This window comes from Chinchilla lanigera, unplaced genomic scaffold (assembly GCF_000276665.1).
Source record: "Chinchilla lanigera isolate Chin_1 unplaced genomic scaffold, ChiLan1.0 scaffold00012, whole genome shotgun sequence".
NCBI classification, from domain to species: Eukaryota; Metazoa; Chordata; class Mammalia; order Rodentia; family Chinchillidae; genus Chinchilla; species Chinchilla lanigera.
Genome location: NW_004955413.1, coordinates 28,487,554 through 28,495,229, shown reverse-complemented (window position 1 = coordinate 28,495,229; position 7,676 = coordinate 28,487,554). Strand labels below are relative to the sequence as shown.

At 54.7% G+C, this 7,676-nt stretch overlaps 1 protein-coding gene across 3 annotated transcripts in view; it reads right to left on the bottom strand.

Moving 5' to 3' along the window:
• Mpped1 (metallophosphoesterase domain containing 1) overlaps positions 1–7,676 on the bottom strand; it is a 72,333-nt gene that overhangs the window by 63,648 nt on the left and 1,009 nt on the right. The window contains exon 1 of one of the 3 annotated variants that reach the window (XM_005379442.2): positions 4,944–6,751. The exons of 1 other annotated variant lie outside the window; for it this stretch is intronic. The gene's annotated coding sequence lies outside the window, so the exon portion shown is untranslated. Of the gene's footprint in view, positions 1–3,207; positions 3,998–4,943; positions 6,752–7,676 lie in introns of those variants that run through there. One more of the 3 variants, XM_005379440.2, reaches the window with a different exon arrangement.

The following is a 7,676-nucleotide window of genomic DNA, read 5'->3' as shown; positions in this document are numbered from 1 at the left end:
GGAGGGAGGGAGGAAGGAAGGAAGGAAGGAGGGAAGGAAGGAGGGAGGGACAGGAGGAAGGAAGGAGGGACAGAAGGAAGGAGGGAGGGAAGGACTCTCCAGAAGCCACACACGGGTGCTACGCTCCTTGCCAGAAAGGGTGGCAGAGCACAGTGGTCCCTTGGGAACAGGAGGAGGAGGATAAACCCCAGGGGACAGGAAGAGAGTGCTCAGGTAGTGACAGGCACCTGCAGGAAGTCAGAGCAGGGTGGTGGGGTGAGGAGTAATGGAACTGCTCAAAACTGCAGGATTAGAAAGGCCCAGCTGCACAGGCACCACCCTGCATATGGGAAGGATGAGAGGAGCAGGCCAGGGACAGAGGACCAAGGCAGAGGAATGGCAGGTGCAAAGGCCCAGGGGCACCATAGCAATAACAGCCTCGCCTTGCCTTCGTTGCTCTGCTGTTATGGTCTGCCCTCATGCTTCCTCAACAGGAGAGAGCTTGACTTTGATGTCCCAGGAGACGGGGTTCAAATTCACTCTCAGGGCCGCTGTGCTGAGCTTCTGGGAGGTCACTTAAGTGCTCTTCGCTTCTGTGTCTCTTCCTGGGCTAACAGGGACAGAGTGAGTCTGCTCCAGGCGCCCCCCCAGCCCAGCAGGAATTGAACACCTGATTGCTTTGTGGCGTTTGGTTTTCCAGAGTCTGTCTCTCCCTACCCCTTGCCACGCTCTCTTTCAGTGCCGGGATTTGAACCCAGGACTTTTACATTGAGTTACAGCCCCAGCCCTTTTCTTATTTTTGAGACAAGGTCTCACAGGTCTTTAATTTGCTCAGACGGGGCTCAAACTTGTGATCCTCCTGCTTCAGCTTCCCAAACTGCTGGAATTACAGGCCTGCACTACCACACCCAGCATCTTACCCTTCATCCCAATGGTCTCTGCTTTCCTCTCCAAGGCATCTTCTGGTTGGTCCTTAGATGCCAGGAGTCCACTAAGGCCTGGGCACTCAAAAGGGCACCTGAGTGTACCCAAGACAGAGACAAGCATGCAGCCATTAGGCACCGACTATATGCAGTGCAGATGTCTAGGAAAGAGGTCCAACTCCAGGCCCCACCCTCCTTCTCTGAAGCGGCTGGCTTCGGTTCTGTCTCCACGGCTGTACCACACCAACCCCAGGAGAAGCATCCTAAGTCCACCGCGCCCACTGGTGCCTGCTGGACACCGACCCCCTCAGGACACCCTCACTCCCGGCCCAGAAACCCTCACGGGAACCCTGCGAGGGCTGAGCCCCTGGCCTGGAGGGCCCCTCGCAGCACCCCCGCCCCGTGATTGTGCCCTTTTCCTGGCTCACACCTCTTTGGACCCAAGACAGCTTGTCAACACCATCCCCAGCCTCCCCTGCTGGGTGAGGCACCTTCGCCCACATGCAAAGGGCTCCCTTACCACGCTCACAGTACAGGTGGGTGTCCGGGGCTGAGCTGAGCGGGAAGCCAAAGATCAAAATGATGAATGAATGAGTGAGTGAGTGAGTGAATGAATGAATGAAGTGGGGTGGAATGGAATGAATGAGTAAAAAATTGAATGAAACCACACAGGCCCTGGATTCCGACAGCCCAGATTTAGACCTGCCTCCTGCAGACGTGGGATTAGGGGAGGCAGGAGGTGCAGAAGCACCCAGACGAGGGCCACGCACACAGTGGGTGCTCGTTAAATGTCTCTTCCACTGAGGCTGAAGGTTCTGTGGAACCCAGAAGCTCTGCCTGCTTTTCCGAGGCTTGAGCGGAGGTTTTCCAGTGTTACTCGAGCCCCCGCCCTGCCTCCAGCCCCGGGGGCCCCAGGTCCCTCTCCCCCATCTCATGCTGGGTCAGTCGTGGTGGTCTTGCTTGCCAGGGTACTGTGGCTGAGCACACCCAGCTTTCTAGGGACTGCAGGGCACCGGTTGGCCACTGACCGCCCAACGTGCCTCCTCTGGGCCATGTGACCCAGACGTGAAACTGGCCGTGGGAGGGATCAGCAGCCCTCCTGGAGTCCCCGTGAGGGGACCCGGTGCCGTGGTTATCACATCCGCTCAGGCTCTCAGAAGTGCTGTGGTTCGGTCACTCTGACCACAGCCAAAGCGAGGCGCTGACAGTCATCACCCCCACAAGCCATCAGTGTTTCTCCTCCACGAGCGGAAACGTCTTTAGCCATAACTGGGAGGCGAGGACAGTATGCCGTCCCAGTCCAGAGCTTGTGTGGCAATCAGTGACCGCACGGGGACAGCTGTCTGATTAAACACAGGAGATCGCCGGGGCCTTCCCAGCTGCAGCTCTGCAAGAGCCCAACACTTGGGAAGCTGTCGCCAGGGTGCCAGCCCCATCTCCACTCTGCCTCCTCTCTGCAGCCGTAACTGCCGGCAGGGCCGGCCCAGTGCACACCTGGTTATCTTCAGGCCTAGGGCTCAGAGCAAAGCCGAGCCAGGAAGCCACGCAGGAAGCCACTGCTTACAGAGGGAGAGATGCTGCGGTGTGGCAAAAAGTCACAGAAAGGCCAGGACGACCCCCACATACACCGCCCCCTCACCTGCCCTGGGAAAATGCGGGAGATTACGACAGAAAAACACCAAGGGGTAGGGGCTTGGAGAACAGTTCCTTTATGAGCCTTATTCCCCAGACAAGCTCAAAAATCACTTTTAAATTATGTTTTCTTTGCTTGTTTTGCCTGTGCCAAAAATTATGCAGCTGATGAGCTGATAGCTGAAAATGCTACAAAGGGTAAAAAAAAAAAAAAAAATTTCCAGTAAAATAAACAGAAGAACCCAAAGGAAAGGAAAAGGACCATCAGCTCCAAGGAGAAAATAATATCCAGCCCAGTCCCCAAATGTCCCACACGGATGGAGTCTTGCATCTGACCTCCCTCTTAAGCCGCTGGGGCTTCCACAAGAGAGCAAATTTTGGCCGGCAGCTGGAATTAGTGGCTCCATTGAATGAGCTGATGAGCTAAGTAGCTGAAGGATTCCACAAATATAGTGAAAATTAGCCCATATTCCTTGAGAAAGGATCAACTGCAAGTGACTTTAAAGCATTTACCACTTAAAAACCTTTTAGCCGGACCCATTTTGAATTATGACTACATGATTTTAAATTACACATTCTAATTCCTCAAAACCCCTCCACACACACAGTTGCCGTAGCTTCATTTTCCAATTACAGGTACTTTTATTTCAGAATGATGAAGAGTGCTACTTACTGGATCATGTCCTGTCTGCCACAAATAGCTGCTCACTTATTCCCTTAATTTTAGACACGAATGCAGTCGGCGCACTGGGCTCGTCTTCAGATTCTGAATATGTTCTCTTTCCACTGCAGAGACGGCGGCCGGAGGCGCAGAGAAGCCCACAAGCTCAGGCAGAGAAATGTGCGTGCGAACCCCTGCTCCGCTCCATGCATTATAATAATTCTTGGTGTTTTCTATATCCATTTAACAGACCAGCAATCACATAAATAATAGTGAGAGGACTGATTTTCCTCTGCAAAGTGCTATGTCCTAGTTTTCAAAATAAAGCCGGTGGAGACGCGTGCATCTTGCCAAGTTAGAAGGGCAAGCAGCTCGGATCCGGCGCAGCCACACACACAGACTTGCCCCACTCGAAAGGAAGTGAGAGGCCAGTGTGTACGAGTCAGCAATCTGCATCCCCTCCCCGCTCACCCGAAGGCCGGCCCTCAGCAGCCACGGCGCTGGGGACGGACCTGGCCGGGGACGAGGAGCGGCAAGCCCGTCTCAGGGGCTCAGCATGCAAATTCAGTTTGCAAAGAAAGTCAACATGGACTTCCAGCCCCCGTGGAAATCTATGAAACAGATGCCACGGGAGCACAGTCAGCTCAGCACCAGGGTAACTCTACCCTTTGCTCTGCCTTTGGGCTTTGGCCACATTTATGATCAGCTCAAGTGTATTTTTGTGCGTGTGTGTGTGTGTGTGTGTGTGTGTGTGTGTGTGTGTGTGGTCATAGGGAATTTGCAATTAAAGATTAAGCCTCCGAAGTATGGTTAATTAACTAATATGCCTGCATGACAAACTTACAAAAGCAAAACTCCTTCCTCCGGTCCCCACCCTCACTGTCCACGCATTCAGGGGACCGGGGGAGCATCCGCCTTTTCCACGCACTCAAGACGCCAGGAAGGGCTGCGCTGGGGGTGGGGTAGGGTGCGGGGAAGGGCTCACATTTCTCAAGTAGATACATCGCCCGAGCGATGTATGCTGTAGCCTGGCAGGCTGCAGTGCTGTGTGGAAAATTCGAAAGAATGAAATGGAACCGACGACTGTGGGGGACCGAAAGCAGGCATCATTTTCTCCCGAAAGTGCTGAAATTAGCACGGGCAAGGCCGACCGAGTTTCCATGTGCACCACAGACAAGTTACAGTGCAGAAATAAACTTTCAGGTGTAGACGCAGGTGCCGGGAGGGGGAACTTCCTCACGCCTGGCTCCGAACCCAATGAGGTTCGCAATCCACTAGAGGGGAGAATTTTTATTTTTATTTTTTTAAACTGCAGCCGCTTCTGTTCGTAAGAAACGATGGGGTTCTGACATCAAGCTGCCCAAGCTCATATCCAAGAAAGCCCTCCAAAGAGCAATTCACAGAGAGGCACAGAAAGACCCGGGGACATGGCGAGCCGCGCTGGGCTCAAAATTAATACACACAATCTCCATGTGTTCAGATTGTTTTAGGAGACTGGGCTGCCACATCGGCCACAGGTATTTTAAGTGGAATTAGAGCATAGCTAAATCTTGTCTCATTACTGGGGGAAATGTCAAAAGAAAGTAAAATATTTGCGTTGGCTGCAGACTGGTCAGGTCGTGGGGGAGCCACAGCGAATTAACTGGGGAAACCCTTTCATCTGATATCTCCCCCAGGGAGGGGCTTCTTAATTTTTTCACCTTTTCCCTAGTTTTTTTTTTTTTTTTTTTTTTTTACACTTTACTCACCTCTTCAGACGCAAACAATTCTAGTCGCAGTCTGGAGAGGAGGCTGGCCGGCAGTGACAGGGGGTGGCACGGTCACACACAGGAACCACAGCTACAGGGTTGGCCAAAGATGCATCTGCCCTTAGAGGGTGAGGAGCAGAAGGGAGACCCCACCAGCAGGCCAGCGTCTCATCTGAGGGGCCAGCACCTTTGATCTGTGGGTACACGGCATAACTGGGAACCCACTCCTGGCTGGCAGCAGCTGGGGAGCCCCGTCCCCCAGGTGCTCCACTTCAGAGATGCAGGCAGACAAAGGTACCCCCGTCACATGGAAAGATCTCAGGAGCAGATGAATGGAAAAGGGGGGGTGCCTGCAAAGACCCTTTTTTTGTTCCTGGCAAGAGAGGGGTGGTGGTTGAGACATGTCACATTGTCACTTTAAAGATTTTGACAGACAATCCAGGGATAAGGCCGAAATTCCACCCTTAACTACAGCTCCAGCGACTTGAAAGGCATTAACTAACCTCCATTAATTGCATTTCTTTCTGAGCATAATATTTACTTGTTAAAAGTCTTTGCCTGGCCGATTAATTTCCTCTGCCTCCCAACTCACGCTCAGTCACAGGGCTAGGATCGGAAAAGCCGGGGCACTCTGATAAATTAAAAGATGACTGCGCTTTAGGCTGGATTTTCTTTTTCTTTTCCAAGTCCAGAACTTGTATCCAAAATGCTGATTTTTCTCCATGAAGGCTCCCCTTCCATGAAATCCAGCAACCACACTTCCTCCAATGGATAAAGAGATGGTTCTTATGGGGGGGGGGGCACATGAGGGACCACCACCACCACCCCTAGCCTGGCAGGGCAGGCAGCAAGTTCAAGGGAAACTAAACAGCCTTAGTCACTTCCGTCCATGTGTTTCTCATGTACTTTGGGCACTAGGAGAAACACCCCCAAATCCCCATCTTTCACCTAAACCTAGACCTGTTTTATTGTCCATAAACACAATCCATTGGGCATCAGCCACAGCAGGTGAGAGGTCCTAAGAGCAGCACACGGGGGTGATATCCCAAGTACCTCATCCCCCACGCAGGTGACGTAGCAGCATTACAGGGGTCTGATTCCATCCAGGCCTTCTGAAATTCCTGGGCCGGTGGAGGAAACAGAGGCAGCCCCACGCCGCACCACTGTGGAACCCTCCATGAAGCCTGGGTGCCTTCTGGCTCGCCGCCTTCTGAGTAGCCATCAGCCAATTAACGCACCTCCACCGAGCGAGCACTGGAAGAGCTCTAACCATTTCACCGAAATCCATCTCGAGAAAAAAGATTTTACAAGTGTTGAGGGGCTGCCACTCGGAAAGCCAATTTGCCGGGAGCTGGGCGTCGGGAAGCGGTTTGTTATGCATGGCTCCCACCCAGGCGTCCCCTGTAGACTGCGTCTTGCTCCACACTGATCCCCAGCTCCACAGCTCCAAAGCTCTGGCGTGTTCTCCCCTGCCTCAGCCCAGCCGAGCCCCCAGGCCCCCTCCCCGAATGGCCTCCTGTCGACCAAGGCCCGGCCTCCAGCTGGGACGGAGCGCTCAGCCAGTGTTCTCTTTGGAAGTAGCCGTGTGAGAGGTCACTCAGCAAGTTGGTTGCATTTCCTTTCCCTTCAGCCAAGGCCAGTCAGGTGTTGATGGCCTTAGTGTCCGGCCGACCCCCACGGGCACACACACACTGCGGCAGACCCCGGCTAACAAGTCCCAGCACCATTCAACTGCTGTCCAGCCAGCTCAGGCATTCACTTTTGTTCCCCTGGTTTAATTTCGTGATTGTTTTCCACTTAGCAAACCCTCCTCCAGCCATTCACTGGGAATAGGGAGGCGGAGGCAGCCAAGCTCTCAGACGGGTGCTGGGGGTGCTGGGAGAGGCGCCAGCCCAGCTCCAGGAAAGAGGCACCGGAAAGGTCAGCTGGACAAGGTGGGGGGACGGGCGCTCCTCACCCCACTGGGCCACCCAGCCTGCACCCAGAGGGTGGGTTCTGAACTCCAAGGCTAGCTGCCCCTTGGGCACAGCAGTGTCCCCTCCGTCCCTACCCAGGCCCAGGGAGAATTCACTGTGCATGAATCTGCCTCCTATAAAGTCCCCGAATAAATACACAAGAGACAGAGCCGCTCCTTAGCACGGGCAGCCCGTGAAATACTGCCTTTGAGGCCTGGGACTTGTCTGGTTAGTCACTGAATCCCCAGCTGGGGACACAGCAGACAGCAGTAAAGATGTGTTGAGTGAATGAGTGAGTGGGTAGATGGGCGGATGGATGGATGGATGGATGGATGGGTGGGTGGGTGGACGGAAAGGGATGAAGTTTCCAGCAATGCCTAGCAGAAGTGGTCACTAGACCAGCATTTCCCGCATCCCGCCAAGTGCCCACAGAGGCTTCAGGGGCGCACAGTAGGCTCCCCGCCGCCAGCAGCTGCTATTGTTACCACGGGCATTGCCACTCGCACCCCACTGGCCCGCTTCTCCACCGGCCACTCCGCCAGCAGCCAGCAGCGCCCGGCGAGCAGGCGAAAAGTTTCGCTGACCTCGCGGCCCCAGCCCGAGTCTCGCGCCCCGCGCCCCGCGCCCTAGCCGAGCGCCCTCCCGGCCGGTACGCGCTCGGCAGCTTGGGAGGCTGGGGTGCTCGGCCCGGCCACCCGCACCCGGCAAAGGTGGCCCGAGTAACTTTGCGGGCGCCCTGCGCAGCGCCGCCGGTGTCACCCCGAGCATGGAGAGGGTC